The sequence below is a fragment of the Malaya genurostris genome, chromosome 2 (assembly GCF_030247185.1).
Source record: "Malaya genurostris strain Urasoe2022 chromosome 2, Malgen_1.1, whole genome shotgun sequence".
Lineage (NCBI taxonomy): Eukaryota > Metazoa > Arthropoda > Insecta > Diptera > Culicidae > Malaya > Malaya genurostris.
This window is the reverse complement of record NC_080571.1, coordinates 327,729,955-327,745,792: the sequence shown is the minus strand read 5'-3', so window position 1 is coordinate 327,745,792 and position 15,838 is coordinate 327,729,955.

The following is a 15,838-nucleotide window of genomic DNA, read 5'->3' as shown; positions in this document are numbered from 1 at the left end:
GAAACTTCTTTATCATTTCATAAAGACAATTGAAGTTTCAGTTTAATATTTGACCCTTTTGAGGGTTAGTACTGACTCCTACTGCGTCCATTAGTATATCCAATAGCAAAATTTTAATAAAAATGATGTGTTGATAAAAACAAACCCAAAATAGGTTACGAAATCAACAACAAAACGTATAGAAAATTTCAGCTTATTTTATAATTTATGGCAGTTAATCGTTTGGTTCAAATAATCTTCTTAAGTAGATTTAATAATAAATAACGATATACCTAATATAATATTTAAAAAATAAGAGGAATATGTTTTATCAAACTCAAATCGTTGTGACTATATTAGTATTATATTAGAATAAGAATTCTATGTAAAAAAGATGCTACGGCGAAGAAAAACTTATGTAAATTGCCTTAAGAAATAAATGTATTTTTGGAAAAAAAAGTTATGTAGAGTTCTATTAAAAAAAGTACAGGTGTGTAATGTCAGAGACATAACTGGATGTCGTGAATACGAATAAAACTGACACTCTTACTTTATACTTTAGAATATAAATTAGTTGATCGATAGTGTGAATTGTGCAAGTTTTACCCTTTTACACTACTAGAATTCGAAACGATATACCTAAAGTACAGTACATATTAGTTGAAAAATGGGCCGTATCCAGTATAGTGAAGTAAAATTTCGCATAATTCATTGGGTATAATATTATGGTTCTAAATGGCACCTTAGAGAATTTTGATGTCGATTATTTCATTTCGGATTTCAATATTGACCCATTAGAAGGGCTGATTTTGCAGAATGTTCCATATTGTTGTCCATTTTCCGTTGTATTTTGCTCCAATGAAAACGACCACCAACAGGATGATGTAATCGATCTTCTTCGAAGGGAAACTGGCTCTGCGACCTGACGACTGCTCCACCTGACGACCGAAGCCCAAATGAAAGCATTGATGACTGCTCCACTGGGCGACTGAAGTCCAAATGAGAGTTGCGACCTGAGCGTTTGAGGTTTTTAACCACGCAGAAGGTACACTCTCCGAAGCTGCTGGTTGATTAAATCATTTCCACGACGTCTGCTTCCATCCAACGCACAAGAAGAAATGATCGAGTTTCGACCACGGGTCCCCTTATATACGCAGGCAGTTGAAGATACGTGCCTGACTACCTCAAAATCGTCGTCCTTGGGCGAAAAACCTAAGCGAAAGTAAAGGATTTTCGCGTTGTTTTCAAATTTTGAGAAAACCTAATTTTTGAGTTGTTTGTGGTTATCTCACACTGTTCAAAATATTATCCTAAATTCCTAATCAAATTTTTGATGAAATAGTGAAAGAATTATGTTGCTGCAATTAATACAAGTCGAGATATTCACGATTAAGTTCTGCCCATTCTTCCATATGGCTAATTTTGAAAAGGCACCCCATAGTAAAGTAAGTCGTATTCACGACAAAACTAGTTCTCGAGAGCCGTTCGTTCTTTCTTTTCATAGTTAGTTTGCTTGCTTGAATTGGATCCCAATCAGAACTTAGGTTTCGTAGATTTCTTATTAATAAACAAAAAGTTCCACGACATAAGAACTACTGTTCTCAAAAAAAAAACTATTGGACATTCATTCTTTCAAAAGAACTTTAGTTCTTTTGAACCGTTCGCGAACGAATTGCCTATCTCTAGTGTACACGAACCAGTTCTTGCTTGGTTGTAGGAGTATGCTTAGAAACTTCACATTTAATGAAGTCTCAAACATTTTCCATGGGATACATGTCTGGAGATTGTTCCGGTCAGTCAAGAACGGAGACTTTTTTGGTTCCTAGACACGTGCACCGAGATTTTAAAACCATTTTTTTCATTGTTGGAAGTAACTTCAATATTTCAAAGGATTATTAATTTTTCACCATTGATCATATAATATGGCAAGGGACTGTTATACACTTTTATGTCTAGATTACCTGAGACACCGTTATAGCACAACTAGCTAACTAATCTTGTTTTTAATTTTTTTTTCTGTTTAGTCATAAAACGATAGTGAAGGGAGTCCAATCGATCACAAATCAGTGCAATTTCCTGATCAATTAAGATATTACAAGCCCCACACTTTAAAGCAATTTGCACCCATCTGCTCTCGCATAAAAGTAGAATCGACAGTAATTGATTCACTAGTCAATCTCCTAAGAACCTTAGATCAACGGAACTTGCGTTTCGATTGTGATACGAGTGGAACAACATCCCACAGTAGTGCTTCATTCGTTGCTCTGTGTCAGAACGTTCTGCTGCACAGTCATCATTGGAAGAACGAGGAATATCCAGTGGTAATTTTCCATAGCATTGCGGTTGTTAAACTGCGAGACTAATTGGCGCTTACCGTACAGTGCCGTTGGCTTTCCCAGTAATAACCCTCGCGACGTGATGATGGCCACCAAGAGAGACTTCCGAGTGGGAGTCCTTTCGAACGCGTATACCACGTGCTTATGTAGGTAGCTTGAAATCACTGAAACACTAGTTCGAGCGTTCGAGGGAGAAGGTCTGGTTGAGGAAGTGCACCTATAACTCACCTGTCACAGCGGTTGTGTTGTGTCATAGTAAAGTCATCACCGTGTTCACTCTCCGAGGGGGTCACAAGTTAATTACGCTAGTCGCTGCGAAGGGGAACCGTCCACTCATCAGTCTCAATTTAAAAATAGTACATCATGGTTTGAGATGTATCGGGCGTTCCGATCCGGTATGACGGACACCGAGGAAAACAAACCAGCTCAATTAGCACGTCTCTTGGCCCATGTATGTGTTGGAGCCTCCCGCGCACAAAGCCACACAACTCGATCGCACTCATCAACGGAATTTGTCGACGGAGGTAGCGAAAAGAGAGTATCAAATGGAAGTCACGTCAGGTGCCTCATTCACTCTCGTTTGTTCTGCTGTTTGTACGCCGTTGTTGTCTAGGTAATTGCACCGCTCCTGTGAAGAGGGGTTCCGATCTTACGGGGCTGGCACTTGAAGCGATCACCGATGTAACAGGTTGGTGTCGAGCGAGAGATAAATATGTTAATAATTAGCATTCGATTATCGCTTTTTTTACTGCTGGGCTTTCATACAAACTGCCCGGATGGTTGCTGCGGTGATACGAGGGGGAGTTGTCATACTGATGATACCCGCCCTCGAAAGGGGTCTCGAATCATCGTTGTTGCTGTCGTTGTCGTTGTCGTCGCCGTCTTGGTGTGCCGAACAGAGCCGGGACATCCAATCAACGTCACTTAGCGTAGCGGGAGGGGACTGCAATGGATCGTGATCATCATAGCGCACACAGAGCATCCGAGCAAACCACCCGTGAATCTCGCCGTGTTTTGTGACATAGCAGAAGGGGGAATCAGCAAGCAACAGGTGCCGTGGCGAGAGCCGTTGTTGGGCCGCGTTTGCTTCAACACAAATTACCAATTGAGCCACTAATAGGCGGGACTGTGTGCTCGCGCTCATGTACAACTTGTTTCGAGAAGGTGGATGGTAGTGTTTACATTTGTTCGATTATTGCTGCGATTCCATATAATGCTTTTTTTTTGGTAAATGGATGAGTTTACAGTGTGTGTGTAAGAGATATTGAGGTATTTGTTTTACTTTCATAACAATTCTCAATTATGATAATCAACAGAACCCGCAGCACTTACGATAATTGATATTGACTGTTTACGTTTCACCATCTAATCAGCACAAACTAGCACAAAACGAACAAATCAATAATAATTCACTTTTGCGGTCAACTGGGTGGTAATCGATAACCAAAGATCACAACCCGCTACCACCTCCGCGCCAGTGGCATTTTGCCCGGCGTTCCGCGCAACCGACTGATAATCGTTGTGTGGTAATCAAAATGAGGAAAATTTTCTTGACACACTTCACCGGCCCAGTAGCTTCCGTCCCCATCGGTGATGATTGCTGGGTTGAGGTTACATGGTTGGACGGGTCCGGTCGCGCTGGATGCTGAATGCCGGGGTGACTCCTAGAGTCAAATAGCAGTCACTATCCATAGACCGACCCGGGCACGGGTAACTCTTGAGCAATAAATCGCGCGTGCCTCTGCCTCTCTGCGCGCTACCATTAGACCTCACCGATCTGAAAACGCTTTTGCCCTCTTGAGATCGACGCCCAAAAGCTCAACTGGCCAGAAGCAGCCTGAAGTGGCAGCCGTAGCGGGTGCAGTCTAGGCACGTATCAATCAAAGGTGAATTCGAAATCGTGGTCTATGGCGCACGTGATTGCTGCAAGGATGAGGAAAGCCATCCAAAGTGTGCCCCCAGTCAACACAAAACTCCCAATCATGGCGACGATGATGGCAATGATGATGAAAAAGTCATGGTTGAAAATTTTCCATCGAACGATCCGATCATGAAGAAAGAAAGCCGCTGTCTGGCAAAAGCATTACTCTGGGACCTAGATTTCGTGATAATTAAATCGATCTGTTTGTCTTTCGATGAAGTAATGGAACCTTTTGGGTTGAGTTTGATAAATCACCCACTTGAAGGCAATTACATCGATTTCTAGCTGACCCGTTTGGCAGAACAGGAAAAGTCTCCTGGAGGAAAGTCATTTAATCAACGCCAGTCGTCAAGCACCGAACGGGAGGTTTATTTTCGTGCAGAACCGATGCGATCCTACCAGCTTGGTGTCTCTATTATTTCATGCACTGCAATCGGTGCAGCAGCAGCAGCAGCAGCAACGGAAGGGTGCCACATTTAATTAGCCAGAAAATTTCAACCCCCGGAGGGTGCTTAAGATTTAGACTGTATCGAAACGATTGATTAATCACGTATGATTTTTTTTTTGCTGCCGGGTAGAAGGAAAACCCGACCGAGGAATTTTGTGTTGTGTGCGCAACTTTAAACATTTTCAATCGTTGCTGTGAGCAATGTTACAGTTTGCGGAGCAACTCGATAGTCGTAATTATTGATGTTTGCTCATTTATTTTATAGCAACCAGAGTCCCTGTCGAAGGTTGTGCAATATGTGCTGCGTAAAATGTTGTTAATTCGCTTAATGAATCAAACCGTTGACCACCTAAACTTGTACTGATTGACTTGATTTCTCAGGGATCTCGTAATGTTTATGTGCTATTTTCATGTTTCATTTATATCTAAACATTTATAAAGAACGAAACAGAACTCAGAAAATATACTCAGAATCGATGTTTGGAAGGTTGTGCGCCGTTTTCATTCGATTGAGTTTGTTAAGAAGGAAAAATTCTTTTGAGAGATTACGGCTAAACCGAACACTTCTTGGAAAAAGGAAAAAGAAAACACCCATTGCAACATGCCTGCTCATGTAAGCGCGTTAACAAAGTAAATCTATTGATCGAGATAATTGTTGGTTTAAAAGATATTCGAGCTGCTGGCTAAGCCCAGTGCCCGGTTTAGCCCTGATCTCCCCTCCATTGCTCCATGAAGCTTGCCAACTTTCGAGTGTCTCTTGACGAGAAATGCTGAAAAATTCGTTGAAGCAGATTGGTCTTTCGTAAATATCACCTTCTAATGCGCCCACTTTAGCCAATGAGTCTGCCTTTTCATTGCCCGGAATAGAGTAATGCGAAGGGACCCAGACTAACGATATTAAATAAGACCACTCAGATAAAGCTCTCAAATGTTCCCGTATTTCCCCCGGGAAATATGGGGGATACTTTCCTGGTTTCATCGCCCGGAGAGCTTCTATTGAACTTAGACTGTCCGTGACGATGAAGTAATGGTCTTTGGGCAAGGTTTTCAATGATCTCGATGGTGTACTGAATAGCAGCTAATTCTGCGACGTAAATTGAAGCCGGATCATTGAGTTTTAGCGAAACGTTGATGTTCTGATTGAAGATTCCAAAGTCAGTGGATCCATTGAGAAATGATCCGTCAGTGTAAAACATTTTTTCACAGTTGGCTGCTCTAAATTTATTGTGAAAAATATTGGGGATCACCTGAGGACGTACATGATCCGGAATTCCACGAATCTCTTCTTTCATGGATGTGTCGAAAAACACAGTAGAATTAGAAGTATCCAAGAAATGAGCACGGTTGGGAATATATGAAGAAGGATTGATATTTTGAGCTATGCAATCAAAGTACAAGGACATGAAACGGGTCTGAGAATTGAGCTCGACAAGCCTATCGAAGTTTTCAATCACCATCGGATTCAAGATATCGCATCGGATTAGCAATCGATATGAGAGATCCCAGAATCGATTCTTCAACAGTAAGACGCCCGCGAGCACTTCGAGACTCATCGTATGAGTCGACTGCATGCAACCTAAGGCAATACGCAAACAACAATACTGAATTCTTTCCAGTTCAATGAAATGGGTGTTCGCGGCGGATCGGAAGCAGAAGCATCCATATTCCATTACGGACAATATCGTTGTTTGGTACAGCCTGATCAGGTATCCTGGGTGAGCTCCCCACCAAGTTTCAGTTATTCATCAGTGTTGTTCACGTAAAAATGGTATAAAAGGGGGCTTAAGCATGAGCCCTGAAGAAGACCCATGTAACTGAATCGTATTGTCGACAAATCACCATGCGCGAAATATATGTGTTTCTCGGACAATAGATTATACAAAAAGTTATTCATAATAGGTGAAAGACCATGCTGATGCAACTTCTCAGACAGGATATTTATAGAAACTGATTCGAAAGCCCCCTTGATATCTAGGAAAACTGATGCCATTTGTTCTTTACGAGTAAATGCCGTCCGAATTTCTGTTGAGAGCAACGCAAGACAATCGTTCGTTCCTTTGCCCTTGCGGAAGCCAAATTGTGTATCTGAAAGCAAACCATTAGTCTCGGCCCAATTGTCTAGGCGAAATAGAATCATATTTTCGAACAATTTTCGGATACAGGAAAGCATAGCAATCGGCCTATACGAATTGTGATCGGAGGTTGGTTTTCCTGGTTTTTGAATGGCGTTCACTCTCACTTGTCTCCAGTCGTGTGGGACAATATTACCCTCTAGGAACTCGTTGAATAAATTCAGCAAGCGTCTTTTGGCGGTGTCAGGCAGATTCTTCAACAAGTTGAATTCGATTCAGTCTAGCCCCGGAGCTTTATTGTTACATGACAGGAGCGCAAGTGAGAACTCTACCATTGAAAACGATGTTTCGTTCCTGTTTGATGACGTGACGCGGGTGATCTTCTGCTCCGGAACAGAGTCAGGACATACTTTTTTTTTTAGCGAAATCGAATATCCAGCGGTGAGAATATTCCTCATTTTCGTTCGTGGTATTATGGTTGCGCATTCGTCGGGCCGTATTCCAAAGAGTGCTCATTGATGTTTTTCTCGACAATCCCTTTACGAAACGACCCCAATAACCGCGTTTCTTAGCTTTAATTATGCTTTTCATTTTAAAATCTAACAACGCGTATTTTCAATAGTTATCTGGTGTTCCATTTTTTCGAAACGCGATGAAAGCTGAAGTTTTTTCTACTTTCAGTTCTGAGCCCTCTTTGTACCACCACGGGTTGGGAGGATGGATGTAAGTTTTCGCGCCGGGTACACGTTTGGTCTGAGGTTGAATCGCGGTATCGAGAATCAAGCCAGCCAGAAATGTGTACTCTTCCTCCGGAGGAAGTTCTTGTGTTGTAGCTAGTTTCTCAGATATCGAATTTACGTAGTATTTCCAATCAATATTTCGTGTGTGGTCATACGAAACATTGATTGTCTCCAATGATCTCAATCCGCTGGTGAATGAAATTACGATCGGCAAATGATCGCTACCGTGGGGATCAGGGATTACCTTCCACTTGCAATCCAACCTTAGCGATGTCGAACAAATGGAAAGATCCAGTGCACTTGGTCTCGCTGGTGGTGCAGGAATCCGTGTAATTTCTCCCGTATTCAAAATGTTCATATTGAAGTTATCGCAAAGATCATAGATCAAAGTTGATTTGTTATCATCATGAAGACAGCCCCATCCCGTACCATGAGAGTTAAAGTCTCCTTTAAACTAACATTGGTGCAGGAAGGAGAGCTATGAGGTCGCAAAACCGTCGGTGTCCAATCGAGGCTCTTGGGGGAATGTAGACGGAAGCAATGCAAGGGTCTTTGCCTTTCAATGTGACTTGACATGCGACAACTTCAATATCTGGTATCGAGGGGAGGTTAATACGATGGAAGGAATAGCACTTTTTGATCCCTAAAAGTACTCCTCCGTACGGGGTTTCTCGATCCCAGCGAATAATGTTAAAATCGTGGAAGTTGAGGGGTATTTCAGAAGTTAACCATGATTCACATAAAGCAAATTCGTCACATTGTAAGTTGTTTATTAGGAATTTAAAAGAATCTATTTTAGGAATGATACTTCTGCAATTCCACTGTAGAACAGTGATCAAATCCTCAATCTCTTTCAATGATTTAGCCATTGAAGGATATGATCGCTGAAAGGAGGGCCATTTTGCAGTCAACTGCTTCAAAAATGATTCAACTGTGGGTATAACAGCTATCACAATGCTTTTAAAAGGATCAGGCATGTTGGAAGTAGATAGGATCCACTCCACAATGTCGGAAAATTTTATAAACCCAGCACTGGTCTGATTCTCTGACTGATCTCGTGGAACACTGAGGGGTTTTGATGTTCCAGGAAGTGCTGGATACTCCTTGTCGGATCTAAGATTTCCTAGACCTGGAGCAATTTGCTTTGATTTTTTTGGAGCACTAAGTTTAGATGTTATATTTGATGGTCCCTGAGAAGATCGCCCTTATTATGAATAACGACGTATTGATTTTTCGATCGAATCATAGCTACCTTTGATTTTGCTAGCGTTATGGGGAATACAAATGAAATACGAGGGAAAAAACGTAATATTTTTTCGCTTCCTAAAACTTCTAGGCACAGTAGAAGATGTACCTTCTTGGGGATCGTCAGACTCACATTCGTCAGCTGACAAGCAAGTAAAGAGATTAGTATTGGTCGGTGGTGTAGCATTTCAGCATATGAACGCTTGGAACGCTCTTTCAGAGACTTTTTCAGTATATCTGCGCGTGATTTATATGTTGGACATGAAGAGATATCATGAGGAGTATTCCCACAGTAGACACATTTTTCAGAATTTCTGCTGCACGATTCGTCCTTATGATTTTCTCCACATTTACCACACCTATCTTTATTACCACAGTGAGAAGCGGTGTGACCTAATTGTTTGCATTTTATGCAGTTCATAACACGTGGCACAAATAGAAGAACAGGAAGACGAACCCTGACCAAGAGGACGAAGTTAGGTAAAGCAGACCCGGCGAAAGTTACTCGAAGCGACGCTGACGGGAGATAAGACTTGGTTCCGTCTTCAGTGATTGATACTGAGCTCAATTGCTTGCAATCGAGTACATTCACTTTCTGAAGTAAAGAACAGAACAGTGGAACAAACAGCTCGAATCTAACAATATCGTTTGCCTGTTGTACATTGGAAACAACGACTTTCAATTTATCTGGTCTGATTTTTCCAATTTTGGTCACGGCCGAAAATCGTTTCGTAAGATCTTGCGAAATTTTCAACATGTTCAATGGTTTTCCTTTGGTCCGGGAATGCACCACCCATAGTCCGGTTGATATAGAGGGATAAATTTTTAGTCTAGGTTTTTAGATAGAATCCATCGGTACCATTGAATCTAAACCCATTATAATGATTTCAGCATGGATTTAGATGGATTCACGTAAAAATAAATAAAATGAAAGTAATTCACGTGAAATTCATAAAATGAAAGTAAAGAACAAATACTAAACTTAAAGATAACACAAAAATAAGGAAACAAAGAATACTTAATTAAAGATACACTAAATTGAATTTGATTCGTCTTCCAGTCACGGTGAGTTAACTTTGTTAACTCTCATCCAAATGATCAGGAACGATAACAGCAATGTTCCGAAGAGGTAACGATCCAATCGAATCTGCAAAAATCAAAGCTAGACGTCTCTGCTCTGCTTGCTGCTTCTGCAATACGTCCAAGTCGATACTGTTCCGATATCCAAACACAGGCTGTTCCACGGTTCTTGATTTTTTTTCTGTCGTGAAATTTCGCAGAAAAACTTGACAGACAAATTTTTATCGCGCCCAGTTTTGGCGAGGCCTACTGAGAATGTGATTATTGCTACTTATTGTTTAATTTGTAATAAAATGAACACTAGGTGAAGGGATATGAAAGCTAGATGAAGGTTTAATGAAAATAATCAGTTTTGATCGCAATCACATTGACAATGTTAGTTTAACAGTTTTCACTGCGCAAAAGCAATTCGTAATACAACATTAGTAGAAAAACGTATCACACCAAATAGTGGTTATAGCGACAAAAGAATTTGTTTTACTTCCAGCTGGTTGATGCTGATGATGATGTTCGTGTACAATTTAGATTATACCCAACGAAACGTTATTTGGCATAAATTCGATTTGAAAAAGTAAGGAACGCAGCATTTGGCGCAGCGTTTCAGTGATGCGTTTGCATTGGTGTAGTCAAATCCTGCACTCCTGTTACATCTGTGTATGATATTCAAGCTAATTATGGTAATATTAATCAACTCCATAGCTGGCTTTGTGATTGGACATGTTTTTCTGATAGGTGGCTGTACCGGCTGAGGCTGGTCAAAATACATAGATGATAATGTCTTTAAAGTGAGTGAGCATGATTCAGAAAGAAGGAAACTGGGTGCCGTACGAGTTGAAACTGAGGGACATCAAGCGCCGTCTATTTGTATGTGAGCAACTGCTTCAAAGAAAAAATCGTAAGGGGTTTTTACATCGAATCGTAACCTGTGATGAAAAGTGGGTTCGATACGATAATCCTAAACGCAGAAAATCATGGGGAAAGCCCGGGCATGCTACTTCGTCGAAGGTAAAACTGATTATTCAAGGAGACAAGGTTATGATTTGTATTTGGTGAGATCAGCTCGGTGTGATTTACTACGAGCTCTTAAAACCGGGTGAAACTATCACAGGAGATCGCTACCGAACGCAACTGATGCGCCTTAGTCGCGCGATGAAAAAAGCGGCCACGATATCAAGAGCGACATGACAAAGTTATTCTTCAACACGACAAAGCTCGGCCTCACGTCGCAAAAGTGGTCAAAAAGTACCTGGAAACGCTGAAATGGGAAGTCTTGCCCCACCCGCCACTGGGGAGTGGTCGCCCCTTCTGACTTTCACCTATTCCGTTCGATGGCACACGGCCTGGCAGATCAACATTTTCAATCCTTCGAAGAGTTGGAAAAATGGATTGCTTCATGAATAGCGTCAAAAGAGGACTCCTTTTTTCGAGCCGGGATCCGAAAATTGCCGGAAAGATGGGAGAAAGTTGTCGCTAGCGACGGAAAATATTTTGAATAATACATCTGTAAGCACTTTTTCGCAATAAAGCTTTTCTTTTTGGAAGAAAAAGTCGGAAGCAAAGTTGTACACCTGATATGTTACTATCATTAGCTGTTTTAATTGATTATATTACTCCACCAAGACGGTATTACTGTATAAATTTCAAATACATCACGAAACATGGGTCGAGCCTTAAATTATTGATATCGGATAATCCATATCCTAAAAAAATTTTCACGTTAACGTCACTTATACCATTATATCACCGGAACCGTAAGCAACAGAGATTTGAACTTCAAACCTGTTTAATGAACAGAGAGTAGCATTAAAACGAGCCGAACTTTGTTGAAATGTTGGTTCCAAATCAAACAGTAATACTGATAACGACGAAGTGATTTATAGATTCTAAGTAAAACCAAAATTTATCTTATCAAAAATCATTCGTTGCAAAATTCATTATAAGATGATGACACAAGATATAAGATGATACTAACTATTTTTATTTACTGTGAATCGAAAACTTTGCTTATTTCAACCTCTGGTACAGATATCATTCATTAGGGACAAACGACCGATGCAAATATACTGGAATGAGCTTGATGATATAAAATATCCCCATCAATCAACATGAGCGCGATTTGCGTTGTTAAGTTAAGGCCATCTAACTGAATTTGGATATTTTTTGTAGCAATATTGGAAAATTCACATCTGCTGAGCTCGTCTCCCCTAAAACGAAACCGAGTTAAGACTTTAATTGCGTGTGGAGTTTCGCATTCCCAGCGAATCGCGATCGATTGAATATGTTCGAGTAAATACCAAATCTGGCACACGTTGGCCCGCGAGTAAGCATTTAATCGTCCATCGGATCGTTTTTGCATACGAAGAATCCCGTACCACCTGAAGGCGATCTTGATTGCAGTACGGTACCGTCATCAGTCGCGTACCGTCGGTTGTTCGTCTGTGGCAAATGTGCGTCCATGTACATAAAATGTGCCATAATTATGCCATGCTAAAGAAGGGAGACCGGTAACGCTTCAGTTTCACGTTTCAGCCCGTTGAAATCGAAACGTGGCAGAAATGTAAGCATCGTAGTACAGGATCTTTCATCGTCACTTTTTCGCTTTTGCCTAATTACCATACCAACTAGACCATTTGATGGCGCTGGAGCCTGCATGCATTTCCCCGCAGAGCCAATAAGGATGGTTTCGTCAGCAATCTCTTGAAGATTTAGATTGGATCTCGTTGGAACGCGGAAGTGTGTGAGATTCAGCGCGTAAAGCGGCTGGCGGCTGATGTACTAGTCTTCGTACGAATTAAGCGACCTATTTCTTTACAGTTTAGCACAATCTGGGACGTAAAAAAAATGGGAGTAAGATATTATCGATCGTAGTCTGTTTCTTCGAATAACTCATAATACGTAAAGGTCTCGCAGAGCACCCGGGGTTTAGTTGAATGTCTCTTCCATGCACGACAGCCCCGAGGGCATCTGATCTATCAGAAACACGAAGATATAAAACCGCTAACACTTCCAGCTTCGCACTGATGACCACTTTGCATTAGAAGTTTGCTCGCCGTGAATGGATTCAGTAGCAGTCGGTGAACACCTCAATTCGATTTCACCCCCATCGGGAAACGACCCCTTTTTTCGGCGAGTAACTTGAGACATTTTCTTCTGACGATTTCGAAATCATCCGACAATATCAAAGCTGCTCGTTTCGCTTCACTTTTCAAATATCATCCCACCCGTAAAAGGAATTCGACCTCGGCCCGTCAAAATCAAATCTCCGTCTGGTTTCGGTTCGGGAATGTAGGAATAGGCTATGGCGCATGGTTCGCGGCGATAGATCTGCGCAATGCAATGTGCGTGGCGGAGCTAATAAGAGGACTCACGCTGTCATTAATAACGAGATGTCACTGTTTCCAGCGAGAGCAGCCCGAAAACCCGCTTCGGCTGTGCTCCGATGCTGATGGGCGGGTGGGAATCCGGTAACCGGGGAAAACATGTAAACATGGTACACACGCCGTCGCAGTCGCGGCCGTGGCTTGAGCTCGGTACGATGAATTTTCGATTCTAATCTCTTAATCTCCTTAACAAGTTTGGCCTCTCGTCATTTTTTTTTCCTGCTTATTTTTTTTATTGGACTTAGTGCGCTCGCGATGGATTCAACCGAATTGGTGGTTTCACTGTTGAACGAAAGACTCCTCTGCCGTAACGAAATGATTTTAAGATCGCGCATTTTTTTTATTATGAATGCAGCACACTGTTGTTCTGCCGACTGGTTAATAATCTGTACATCTTGGGTTTATCTTTCGTGTCGGGTAATGAAAAGATTTTTGATAGTCAATGTGCCGTATGAACTGTGTTGTTTCCAATCTGTTGTGATCAGTAGCCTAAGCAGAAACATTTCGGATCGTCTCTAGTTTCGAAGCGTCAACACATTTCGGGATTGGTTTGGTTGAATTCTCTGTAATTTGGTTAAAAATGTAAAATGTTTGGTATATGTTAGATTTTATTACGATGATAACTTTCTCATATAATTCATTCTTTTATTTACGAAATGCTTGAAATCACTCTAAATAAAAAATTAAGAGGGTTGTATTCAAGACACGACCGAGCACAATAACATTAAAAATGGAACGTTTCTAGGGTCTTCATAATAAATACAAAAATAAAGATAATAATGATGATGATACACTAAACTATAAACTTATTCAATTGACTAATTACAAACTTGCTCCAGTTTAAGCGCTTAGACTGTTGGCGAATGATAAAATTGACGATTAGATTCTTTCTTGATAGTTGATTCTATTTAATTTTGATCACTTTCCACACATTTTTACATTGTTAAGTTTTTGAATAACGTCCTTTAACTAGAAGTCAATTATGATGAATTCAAAGTTACCTGAAAGCTCAATTTTAGATACAAACAACCTAACGATTTAAACCTGAACAAATGAAACTATTTTATTTTACGATAATAGTTTTCGAGAAAGGTACAAACTTAATAATTTTATAAACAGTTAATCGATCCAAGAGAAGATTTTATTTATTTCAACGAAAAATGTTGTACCAGTAAACTCAGTAATAGTGTAATTTTATTAACCCTTCTTCAAAATCGTCGATAATCTTCGGAAAGTGTTGGTAAATAATATAGCAACAATACGAGAAAGAAAACATGTGAAGCAGTCCGCATAAAACATTTAGTTACTTACATTGATTTTCGCTTTGGCATATCACGAATATACGGAATGAATACGCAACAAAATTCCGAAATGTTGTTCATATTGTAATTTGATATTATTAACACCGGAATGAACATTGTCATAGTTATATCGTGTGCAGCCATCAGACGCTTATTGTTTTGAAGCAAATAATAATTGAACTGAAACTGGCGGTTAACCAAATTCTACGAGGGTTCCTATACGAACGATACATGTAAAATCGCAGGTAAACTTACCTTGAGCTTATCTTTGATACTACATGATATTCCATCTAATTGTTTGTTTTTTTTCTAATATTGCAGAACATGTTCATACCTTCTTCCAATCTTGAGGCATGTTCCGATGTGCAAATTCCAGTCGAGCTTCCTTGTGGTGAGGTAGTAAACGAAGAGCACTTTTTAGTTTTGCTCGAACTATGTTGGGCGAATGCCCTCCAAACCGTCGAAACAGAAGCTTCCAACTTAAGTTCAGTGCGGATTTGTGAACAACTTAGGATAGAATTCGAAGATTTGTTGACAATTCGACGAGTATCTCTCTCTGACAGTTTCTTTATGCGTCCTGCATTTTTATTCTGACCATAAGGAGTGTATCGAAAAGTAGTTAGCAACATTGATTATTGAATAAAAAAGCGAAAAAAACATAATTTGACATCAGTTTTCGATATATTGTAGAAAAATTACATTTTTATGCATTTCACTCATTATATTGAAGAAAATCCACTTTGGAATTGACATTCTTCATTAAATTCTGCACAGTTACTTTTGTGACTTTCCTGGTGGCAGTTGTCCAGATGTTTTTGAACTCCTGCATGTTTTGGGACACTGTACCTTCCTTCCGAAAGTGCCGCTTAAGAATTGCCCAATACCTTTCAATTGGCCGAAGATCCGGGCAGTTCGATGGGTTGATGTCTTTTTTTCACGAATTGTACATTATTTTTTGACAACCACTGTAGAACGGAGTTGGCGTAGTGGGCTGAAGCCAAATCCGGCCAGAAGAGAGGAGAAGCCTTATGCTTTCTGTACAGTGGCAGCATTCTCTTCTTCAAACATTCTTCCTCGTACACCTTGACTGCAAAAAATCAAGCCGTTTCAGAGTAATAACCTTTTGAATGTTGCTAATTTTATGATAAAATTTTCAGTCGTGTGACATAATATCAAATAATTCAAAATTAAACTTTTCTGAAGTGTTTGGTATCAACGAGTATCAAAGAGGAAAACACATGACGCTTGTTTGCTTTTCTCATATTTTGAAAGCTCATATCTCAGTGATCTGTGAAAGGATTTATATAACCTAACTACCAATAGATTCGAAATTTTC